The 11762-nt window shown below is 40.0% G+C and overlaps 1 protein-coding gene across 7 annotated transcripts in view; it reads right to left on the reverse strand.

Annotated features, from left to right (window-relative positions):
* b3gat1a (beta-1,3-glucuronyltransferase 1 (glucuronosyltransferase P) a) overlaps positions 1 to 11762 on the reverse strand; it is a 71024-nt gene that overhangs the window by 30796 nt on the left and 28466 nt on the right. For 5 of the 7 annotated variants that reach the window (XM_028572913.1, XM_028572917.1, XM_028572916.1 and 2 more), the window contains exons 1-2: positions 11615 to 11656; positions 9370 to 9597 (exon numbers count right to left, since the gene is read on the reverse strand). The gene's annotated coding sequence lies outside the window, so the exon portion shown is untranslated. Of the gene's footprint in view, positions 1 to 9369; positions 9598 to 10246; positions 10329 to 11614; positions 11657 to 11762 lie in introns of those variants that run through there. The other 2 variants (XM_028572910.1, XM_028572911.1) reach the window with 2 other exon arrangements.

The raw sequence follows: 11762 nt of genomic DNA on the forward strand, positions 1-11762 counted from the left end.
CAGGTGTTATCAGAGCTGCATTCAATAACTCTGTTCTTAGCATGTGTATTCTTGTGCTGCTTAAAGTCTGCTGATTGCACAAATCAAGGCTATTTTTCCTCCAGCTTACTGTAAAGACCCATATCATTGCACACTGAATCCTCTAAACAGCAGCTTATCATGTTAAAGCAGATTGATACAAATTCTGTTTTTATGGTCATCGGCTTAGATTACTTGAGGCCGAAGCATGATTTTACATTTGCATAACATTTCAATCTAACTGCAGATCATCCTATTTATCATATTTTCAGCCTTAAGAAAAGCCTTGTTCTTTCACAAAACATGTATCACTTCCACTGTACTGAAATGCAGATTTTAAGTAGATTTCTTGGTGGGTGACTAAAGAAACATGACATGTTTTTATGACACCTTGGAGGTGAGATTTCATCATGAGTTTGATGAATGTATCCCTAAAGTTTGACTGACCCCTCTGGGCCTTTGACCTTTAATAGAGCTCAAGGATTTCTAGTTGGATGGATGGAGTATAGACATTAGGCAAGATGAAAGGTCATTGGCTTAATACAACCATTCATCTAGCTGCAATCATGTAATACTGTCACATTGTGTACTTGAATTATGTGCCTCATCATAGGCCTGACAGTATTTGACAATGTTTGGTTATATTTTCAATATGCTTGTGAATAGTTTGTTCAGTTGTAATTAGTGATCATTCTGTCAATTGCTTTATTATTATTATTATTATTATTATTATTATATATATATATATATATATATATATATATATATATATATATATATATATATATATATATTATCACACAAAATATAGAAAACTGTTTTTGTTTACTCATGTTGTAAATGCATAGAAACCTATCAGGTTTACTTTTCAGGCGCTGTTAGTCTTTATAACAAAATGTCTTAGAATCAATGTGTTTGCGGCGATGAAAAAAAAACTTAAATGTGATAAATCATTCTAGGATCAGATTCAAAATTGTAGCGACAGCTTTTCAACAAAAAGCATTGTGTCCTCATTTAGAGATGTGTGGAGCAGATCTTAAATATGACTTTTGAGTAGGATGTGCTTTCCTTGCCTGGCTCATGCTCAATTTATCTTGAGCATTTAGAAATGCCAGTGGGCAGAGAAATTACCCTTTCTTTCTCTAATGCTGTTGCATTATGGAATAACTTCTGGTTGAGCATCACAGGATTTTCACTGGCTTATTATTGATTAGCCTCTTTGTCTAATTCAGACTGACACATTGGTTTTTATGCAGCTCTGAGTCAAGTCAAAACTCATACAGTACATCCCTTCTTTCAAATGGTAACCCTACATGAGGAAGCAGCTTCGTACAGCTTCACCCTGCATATTGCTACAGTTCTACAGTATGTGTGTGTGTGTGTGTGTGTGTGTGTGTGTGTGTGTGTGTGTGTGTGTCAGTTTGTTCTGTCACGGTTGGCGAGCTCAGAACATTCAAATGTCGTTGTTCATTATCACCCTTTCTGCTTTGATTATGTTCTATGATAAAATCAGAGAACAACTTTTAATCTTCATCTATTACAATTGTTTATTTGCTTGTGCATCCGCACACAATCTGCACACACTGACGTGTGAATTTGACAAAACTTGATCACAATGATGCATCTCAGGATTTCAGGAAAAATTTCAAAATGATAGTGATTTGTCCCAGCCGGAGGGATACAACCATTGGAGACCTAAACAAGTTGTTACTGATTGGCACTACACCTGCTGGATGACATTGTTCACTGTTGCCTGAAAATTAAGCAACGATGTTGCTATGATTTAGCATCACGAACCTTTCCCATAATTGTAGTTTTACTTGTTGTCTGGTGAGGCAGACAATTTCCTTGTACCGTCAGTGTTCTTTTATTTTGAACGATTAAAGGGCTCTCCCTCACTTGAGACAGTGACATGAACCTTCCCCCACTTCTGAATGAGGCTGTCCTCACCAGAAAAAATTACAGTGTGTGTTTAGCATCGTACTTTGACACTGGAGAACAGGGTCTGGTTTCCCAAAGATAGACTTTGACTATGGCTATGGCTTAGATCTAACTAATAGTCAAAATATAAACGTGTAAATGCATCCCCTAGTAGTAGGACTAATTTGCCATGAATTCTTGGTACATTTACAAAAAACAAAAAAAAACATGGCTGACCAAGCTACTGAGTCACAACTTCTCAGCTGAAATGTTTCATTTCTTGAAAAAAATATAGAAAAGACACGCACATTCCCATGCCTAATAGGATGGGTGCTGGATCAAAGAAATATAAAAAAAAAAATCTGCACACCAAATCTAAGGAAGAGCCTGGTGCTCGAAACATTACACAGCATTAAAGTCCTTCTAATGGGAGCTCCTTGGTGTGCATATCTACTTGTTTCAATGATTTCTGGAAGGATTTAACAGTTACAAGGACTGTGAAAATTCATCGGTGAGTGTAACAATACAAAAAGAAAAAACTTAAAAAACCTCCAGCACCACATCATCTCAGTGCAGAGCAGGCGTGTTGCAGAGCTGAGATGCTGTGGCTTCTTAATGTGGCAGAGCTCAATACTTCTGTTAACCCATCAGTCAGGATCAGGATGGTTTCTTTGGGCAAATGTTCCCCTCAGTTAACTGATTGGTCAAACTTCCACCTACCGGTTCAGTGTTTTTCACACTTAAATCTAACCTGATTTAAACAGTTTAACATTTAAACAGTGAGACGAACTCAGTGCAAAAAGCTCTGATAACATGGAATAAAGAATTCCTTGTTTTTTAAACAAAAACACTAAATATTGTACACAGCGGCCATATGCTCGGCTAGAAAATAGAGCAATAAGATTGCCTCGAAAGGAGTTTGTTGGTGCTGAACAGCTGCAGGGCGAGACAATGTTAGTGTATCCCTGTTTGCTTCCCAATGGAGATGGTGCAACTCTGGGGGTTGTGCTTTAGTAAAGACTGTAAAGTGCTGCTAGTTTAGACTGACCAAGGGCTGTCTAATGACACACACACAATCACACACACACTCTCACACACACACTGATGTGGTCTGACGCGCTTTAGGGCGATTTAACTTCTTTAAAAGCCTTTAGGATCTCCCGGTTTGTGTGTCGGTGCAAGTGAATGCGTTCATATCTGTGCTTGTGCTTTTCTGTGTGGACACATGGCTGCATGTTGTCTGTACGTGTGTTGGTTTCATCAGACAACTTAACGCCAACTTTCACAATTCCCCAGGACCTTGCTGAGTCTTAGAGCAGTCCTAGTTATCTAATCTTGCAGGAGCTAACTGTGTGCAGGTACCATACAGCGCTGCAGCCAGCTGGCTCGTGGATAAATCCCAAATTGTCTGAGAGACTGAACCACTTATTTGGGTCATGTTGGTTTGGGTAGAATGGAGCTGTTCAAATGCTGAACTTCCAATGATATACTGTGCTCATTTTATCCTTTTGTGATAAAATACTTGTTTTTCTCCACGATTTGGCATTCGGTTTGCATGCCTTCTGCATGTGGTGTGTTTGTTACAGTAACTGTGCCACACAACTCCTCTGCGAATGGTTTACTCTCCAAAACCAGGTTGCTGTGCACTGAATAATTCAATGTTCAAGAGGGAAATGTTAAGAAACAGTTTTCATGATAATATGAAATTGCAAACAGTTGCATCATGCCACAACACTTTTTTTTTACTCCTTCTATCCTTACAATACAACATTATTTATGTCTGAGAAATGTGTGTCCTTGCAACTGTCCTTTCAGCAGTTCTTACAGAAGATAACTCATTTCAACAATGTCTTAAAAGGAGTCGTGGATTTCTTTACAAATAAGCAATTAGTGGGTGGTTTAATTAGTTAAAAGGTGCCTGCCTTTGTTAAAAAACATGTAGTGAAGACTGGTGGAATACAAGATAAACTAAAAAGCACAAAAACTCATTCACAAAGCATTTTGGGAGCTGCTTTTTCACCACAAGTTTTTAGGTCAGCCATGTGTATGCTTGCTTGGCTTGTGAGAATTAATGCTTGAGAAAACTGCCAACGGGACAAATGTAATTGTGGTGTAGGTGAAAAAAGCAAGTAAACATAGATGCATTTAAGCACTTTCTAAAGCCACCAAATGTGCGTGTTATTATCTTTGAACTGCTTATTTTGTGTAAGTAATGACACAATACATACAATGATTGCACGTCATGCTTAAAATTTCATCATTAATCTTAGAAAAATTCAGCAGCTAATGAAAATGAAATTGAAATAAGAAAACGTCCCCTGTAGGACTTATGCTTAGCAGGTTTGTGTCATTACAAGACAAAGAGCTTGTGCAACAAAGGGCAGAAGAAAAGCTCACAGTAGATTTGGTGGAGCGACAATGATGAGCAGTGTCTTCCCTGTATAAAAAGCTCACCCTACCACCGAGCTGAAATCTAGGCAGTTCATCTCGGAAGTTCAAGGATTGCATACTGTTTGCAGGCAATACGAGAAAATGCAATGGGTGCTTTTTGAGAAAGGCGCATTCTCACTTAATAATTTATGTTCCAATTTTTTGTTCTACCAAAACCATGGTCTCTAGCGTGTTTATCATCCAGAGCAAGTGAGAGACACAGGTCCCTGGAACCGAATGGAAAATGCACTTACTGTTAATAACAATGCCTGGAGGTTCTGCTGCCTTAGGCCAAGACAAGCATTACTGTAATGCATTCTTAACATACACTGGCCTTTTCTGTATATGCTGAGCTCTTTAGACACTGGTACACTGTTCATCTGTCTGGGAGATTAGTCTGAATGAGGCAGATAAACACATAAAGAACACCCAATGTTGTTTTTCGCATCTAACATAGAGTAGGCCTACAACATACTTTTCACATTGTACACCAGTGACTGCAGACCCAAATCATTATTTCGTAAAATTTGCAGACGATACAGCAATTCTGAGCCTTCTCCAAAAGGACATAAACCCTTCTGTCTACCACGATGAGATCGACACCTTCTTATCTTAAATGTCACAATGGAGATGGTCTTTGACCCAAGGGAAGTGATTGACCATGAGCCAGTTGTCCTCAAAAATCAGGAAATCACCCAGGTACTGTCTTATACTTAAATAGGTGTCAATATAGACAATTCTTTCTGATGGAAAACACATATTGACCACCTGCGCAATAGACTGCAGCAGAGATTATACTTTCTAAGGCGACTAAGACTATATGGAGTAAGCAGCCAGCTCAAGCTCGTGTTCTACTGGCAATTCTGGAGAACATCAGATTTGGAATCACAGCATGGTTTGGCAACTTAACAGTGCAGCTAAAAGCAGGCTGGTCAGCACAAACAAGACAGCTATGAGGATAATAGGGAGGAAAGAGTACAAGCCCATACAGAGTCTGTACGAGTAAGCTGTTAGAAAACAAGCCGAAAGAATCACTGCAGACTCTACACCCTCTCTTTTCTGAACATGAACTTCTGCCATCAGGAAGAAGATTCCGTGTGCCGAGATGTAAAACAAACAGACAAAATGGAGCGTTTATCCCAACGTCCAACAAGCTGCTGAACTCCAATAGTAAATCTTAGCACAGCAGAGCAGGGGTGCAATAAATACACCAGCACTTTTACTTTGCACTTTAATTTTTACAGTTAATTCTTCGGATGTTGTGTTGTCTTTACTGTCACGTGTGTCCTCCTTTTGTGTCCTAAGATGCTTTGTTGATCTTTGTTAGAATGTTTTTTTCTGTTACATGTTTATGTCATGAAGCAATGGGTTGTAGCACTATGTCCAAGACAAAGTTTCCCTCTGGGACAATAAAGTGTATTCTATAACATCTGACTTTTTCCAACAATATGTACATGGTGCTGTATTACCTATAACTGCTGAAACTTTCCCATAATCATATGAGCCATGTGCTTAGAATTGTATAGAGAGTCTTAAATCACATGGATTATGATCTTAAACATTGTCAGGAGACAATCTTTATCTATCTATATCATTGTTTGGTCAATAATACATTAAAAAAATAGTGAAAAAGCCCATCACAATTTCATAGCCCGAGGTGAAGTCATCAGTCTTTTTTTGTTTGACCAACAATTGAAAATCTAAATATATTCCATTTACAATATAATGTTATGACAAGGTAAAACAGTCAAAAGTATTAAAGTAGTTGCCCGTAAATTTTCTGTTGATCAACTGATCAAGTAATCACCTATTCATTACATCTTTAAATTCCAGTAAATTAAATTTTATTATATAAGATTATTTTACAATTTCATGATCACACATTATATTTAGGCCTGTATTCATTCGTTTTCTTATTTATTCCACAATGTCTCATTTATTGAATTACATTTGCACATTTTGGGTCTCCATATACAACACTTTGTAGATTTTAGATTACAGAATCTGAACACCTTACTCATCTTATAACATGAAGAGGAAAACCTGCATATTTAACATGCAGTAATCATTTTGAATGCATTTTTCTTTATCTGTACAATCTTTAGCCAGAGTTAGCCAGAACAGAGAGAACAGAGGATTTATATTGTAAATGTGTCTGGTGGCCTTATAGCTTCTTTGAGCTTTCTCTCATCCTCTCTCTGTCAAACTCTGTCATACCCACACACACAAGTTTATATTCCATCCCTCCTTTACATTTTAGTGTCCTCCTCTTTCGCTACCTCATCTTCCGTCCCACTATCTCAGAGACAATTTCTCCCTGCCTCTTTTATTATTAACTTCCTCCTCTTCTTGACCCCATCTCCAACCTCCCTTCTTTCCCCCCTCTTCCTCCATTCATGTCTCTCTCTCTCTCTCTCTCTCTCTCTCTCCCTCTGTCGTTTTGACTGGCTCTCTCTGGAGGCGGATGTGTCTCTGTGGCCCTCTGCAGATCTGGAAAGGACATCCTCTCAGTTTAATTCAAGTCAACCCCGGTCTCCTGGTGCTCCAAGGCACAGCATGTGTGACAGCTCTACAGAGACAGCCAGAAGGAACAGACAAGGCTCATCTGCATATACGTGTGAGTGTGTGTGTGTGTGTGTGTGTGTGTGTGTGTGTGTGTGTGTGTGTGTGTGTGTGTGTGTGTGTGTGTGTGTGTGTGTGTGTGTGTGTGTGTGTGTGTGTGTGTGTGAGTGAGAGAGGGACAGTGTGTTTCAGCCAGGCATCTTTCAACATTTCCCTGCAGACTGAAACCGTTACTTTCACCCTGGCAGCAATCAGAGCCATCTATAAATCTATGATGAGAGGCTGCTATGTTGATTAGTCAGTGCTAATTCAGCTCACACCAATTAAGAGGGTTGGATGTGCTATCTAAATTATTACATAACATATGATATCTGCTCTAAGCCTGTTGGAGAGAATGTAAATAAAACTATGATCTTAAAACTGTTATGGAATTGTGCCTTTTTTCACATGTAGGCAAACAGTTTGCCTAGCAGCCGCATATCGTCTGGCCGCCAGCAGGAATATTGCATGCAAGAACATTTTATTGCCATCCAATACATACTGTAATAAAGCCCAATAAAACAACACAAACTATATCCTCAAATATGACCACGTAATTGAATCAATACCTATCTGTCAGTCTCAACAAAAACAAACACAAATGTAGGATTTATTACAGGGCTGTTCTATTGGATTGCATTAACCTGCGAGGTATTACTTGTATTTTGTCAATACTGTATACTCACAATGACAAAGCAAAAATGCTGATGTTCATGTTAACATTTTTAGTTAGTTTTAAAGGTCCCATGACATGGTGCTCTTTGGATGCTTTTATATAGGCCTTAGTGGTCCCCTAATACTGTATCTGAAGTCTCTTTCCCAAAATTCAGCCTTGATGCAGAATTAGCCACTAGAGCCAGTCCCACAATGAGCTTTCCTTAGTATGTGCCATTTCTGTGTCTGTAGCTTTAAATGCTATTGAGGAGGAGACAGGGAGGGGCAAGGTGGAGGGTGGGGGTGTGGCCTTGGCAACTGCCACTTTGCTCGTTTGAAAGCCATGATGTCTCTCTCTCATGAGTGGGCCAAATTCTCTGGGCGGGCAAAGAAGAGAGCAATAAGGAGCAAGATTCCAGATCGGCCCATCTGATCTTTCATTTTCTCAAAGGCTTTACGCCTATCACCATTTCAGCAACTGGGGGACCATAGGCAGGCTGGGGGAACGCATATTAATGTTAAAAACCTCATAAAGTGAAATTTTCATGCCATGGGACCTTTAAGTTAGTTAGTTTTCCAAATATTCAGTCATAACTCAAAGACAAATAAAAATTGACCTGATGATGGCACTAGATGAAAAGTCACCAGGATACAGCCGCTCTGAACCATCAATGTCTGTACAAACGTTTGTGCCGATCCATCACGTAGATGTTGAGATATTTCACGGGTTAAGTCATGTTGAACTACTGCTGGCGCCAGAGGAAAAGTCATTAGGATTCATCCTCTGTGGATCATAAATATCTGTACTAAATTCAATGACAATTTATTCTCTTGTTGTCAAGACATTCCACTAGAAGCAAAAAATATCAACCTCATGGTGGCGTTAGATGAAAAGTCAGGAGGATTTATTCGTTTGTTTGCTCTGGGCAAAAGGCAATATGAGAGTATAAGGTTTCAATTCATCTTACCTTAGGCTTGCCAATAAGGAATCATGATATTTTCTCTGGTGGTGAGAAGACAACAGAGCCTACAAGCGATGTAACAGCCAAGCCTCTCTCACTCCTTCTCTCTCCCTCACCTCACTATCTCATCATCTGCTGCCATTTGCCACTTTAAGATTATTTCCTCGGATTTGTCATCAGATGCATCAGCTCTTGAGCTCTTTTACACCTCCTGTCTTCCTGTCTTCCTCACCTCCCAACCTTCTCCCCCATGCTCCCATGCACTATGCCCACATATATATCAACCAAGCCAGGGGATCGAATGATTATTTTGCCCCTGTCCTCCACTTAATTCCTCTACTGGATTTCCTAGTGAAAATGGAACATGAATTGGACAGGAAGTGAGACAGAAAGTAGGAAGACAGCCATGATAAAGTGAGACAGAGAGTGGGAGAGATAGTGGGTGGTGGTAGGCTTCTATCACCTGCATCCCTCTATACCTTTAACCACGTCCTTTGATGCTCAGAGAGATTCTATTTTAGCTGCCTTGTAGAAAAAAATAAATAAATAAGGAAGTGACAGTGAAAAAAAAAACTGTATTTGAAAAACATATCTGGTTAAAAATGCACTGCACCTAACAAACGGATCAATATCTTGCAATGATTCTTAGATGGAATACTGGTTATGAACTTGTATGTACTGTACTGGAACAAAAACATCAAATGCATGGGAATGTGTAGCACAGTCCTGGTCAGTTGTATGGACATTTGTTTCCACATAACAATGAGAACAATAGGATACTCACAAGCAGTCCTCTGCCCGTCTGCAGTAAGCACAGGCCCCTCCTCCAGTGTATTCCTCTCCTCCTTGCGTCGTAGGATACTGCCACAACTCTTTGTCTCAAGCCTGCCTTTATTGGTGCTGTCTGGAGAGCAGAGATGTCTGCAGTTGCAGGTGGTGAAACGCAGTGGGAAGCTTTGTCACCGGTGCTATCCAAACTCTCCCAACAGTTTCACGTCCTCAGGGCTGGCCTCTGGAAAAACAAGAGCACGAGAGAGACGTGAGTAAGAATGGGCCCCCTCTTTCCAATACAATGATGGCCATTGAAGAAAGGGAATGAGCAGGATGGCAGCTGGCAGGAGATGCTGCCATACTATAACAGCCACTGGGTCATTCTCAGTGCCTCGGTGGCCGGGATCTCTGTTTGCATCTGGACAGCTGTCAGGAGAGCTAATCTTTGTGTGTGTGTGTGTGCGTGTGTGTGTATTCCTCTGAGGACTCTGATGAGGTACAGTTACAAGCTGCTAGACGTACAGGAAATTGATAAGATTTTAGTTTTTGCCTTCATGGGGTGTGCCTTTTAGGACTACGCCCATGTAGCTGACTTCATTTCCGCATATGGGTATTTCAAAACCAGTTGCATGGCCTTATATTTCTATTTTTTTCCCCATGGTATAAATGAGTTTCTTTGTCCTGCACGCTCAGAAAATGAAAACAGAACAGCAAAGAAATAAATTGCTGAAATATGGCCAGATGCATATCAAAACACAAATTTGACAATTTATTTAGCCCATCAGCTATTAATAGCCTCCTTCCTCTAAAGCATGGCCTCTGGGGAGCGTCATTTCAAAATGTCCATTTGGAAGAAATAAGACAACACGCCAGCTGCACTTCTCACTCACTCCACCACAATTCCTCTCCCCCAGCTACCGCTCTCCATTATTGATGAGACTTCCTCTGTCGGCCTCATCTGCAACAGTGTTGGTTGTCCTCGCCTGTGGGCAGCCGCTGTGGTTACAGAGGGGGACCAGCTGATGCAACGCAAGGAGAAACGAGACACATTACTCGTCTATTGACAAGATGCGATGCAGAGGGCAAGCAGTTTCGCAGGTTTTTTATTGGCCTGATCTACATTCAATAGGGTTGTCATAAAGAAAGAAAGTAATTATCTCAAAACCATGGGGAATACCCCTTCTCTAGATCCAGCTGACTCGTGGATTCTAGACCTGAGCCACAGGATTTAAAACATACTCTGTGGAGCCACATTACTGGGGATGGAGGAATTAAGCTTTCTGAAGCACCAAATCACTATGAAGCAATTGTGTTGAAGATGGTTCAATGTTTCGAAGCATTTGATACAGTCAAAAATGGCAACATCTGCTGGCCAAACCCTTGGTATTGCATTGGTGGGGATGGATAAAATCTGAGACCATAAAGAAACAGTTGGTCAGAACAGGCACGGCGCCAGGATTCCAGTTTTGGATGGGCCAGACCAATTGTGGGTGGGCCTTAAATTAAAAACGTTATCAAATCCCTGTTTAACCTAATAAAAATGACTGGCTAATATACTGTTATATTATATGTGCTTACATAATAAAGATTGTAATAGCTTGATGCTATAATGAACATGCTATATGTTGTTGCATTGTAAAAGGTTTTGGTGCAAAAGACGGACCTATCCGCGATCGCTCTCCTTGGTTCTGACCAAAAGAAGAGCGCTTTGGACTCTCCATTACCACCATACCTGGCTGCGCTATAGAGCATCTCTCCTATCACCATCATCCATCTAACCTAAGGCCTATAGACTGTAAAAGTGTTCAGGAATCTAATATTTCCCCAAAACATAGTTTAGTTCTGCTCGTATAACATGAGGCCAAATATTTCACAATTCTTTTCAACTGTTTTAAGTTTTCAACAATATACAGATCAACAACACTGATCGACAGTTTCAATCAATACTCGGCCACAGAACGTGTTCATTGACAACGTCAACTGTCATGTAAAACAAGACTCAAGTTATTTCCTTACTTTAGTGTGATGATTCATGTTAAAAACATGTTTGACAAAAATAAATAAATCGCATTAACAGCCCTAAAGCATTATTGGCCATAACAAGAGAAAACCATGAGGGAACAACAACTTGACAACAGTAACAAGCTGTTATAGAAATAGAACTGCGCCTGCAGCTTCTGTAGCGGGTTATGAATTGATTATTTTAATCCATATATCTCATATAACGAGATAATACAGTAGGCAGATTAGCCACATACCTTACTGTTATCCTCTGGCGGTCCTACACAATTAAACTCAGCAGAAGAAGTGACCGGATACTTTAGCACTGGTTGAGTTGCGGGCTCATCCACGGAAGACCGATCCACAGGGTTATATCCATAGGGGCTATATCATCCACAAGCGCTA

Source organism: Perca flavescens, chromosome 3 (assembly GCF_004354835.1).
Source record: "Perca flavescens isolate YP-PL-M2 chromosome 3, PFLA_1.0, whole genome shotgun sequence".
Lineage (NCBI taxonomy): Eukaryota > Metazoa > Chordata > Actinopteri > Perciformes > Percidae > Perca > Perca flavescens.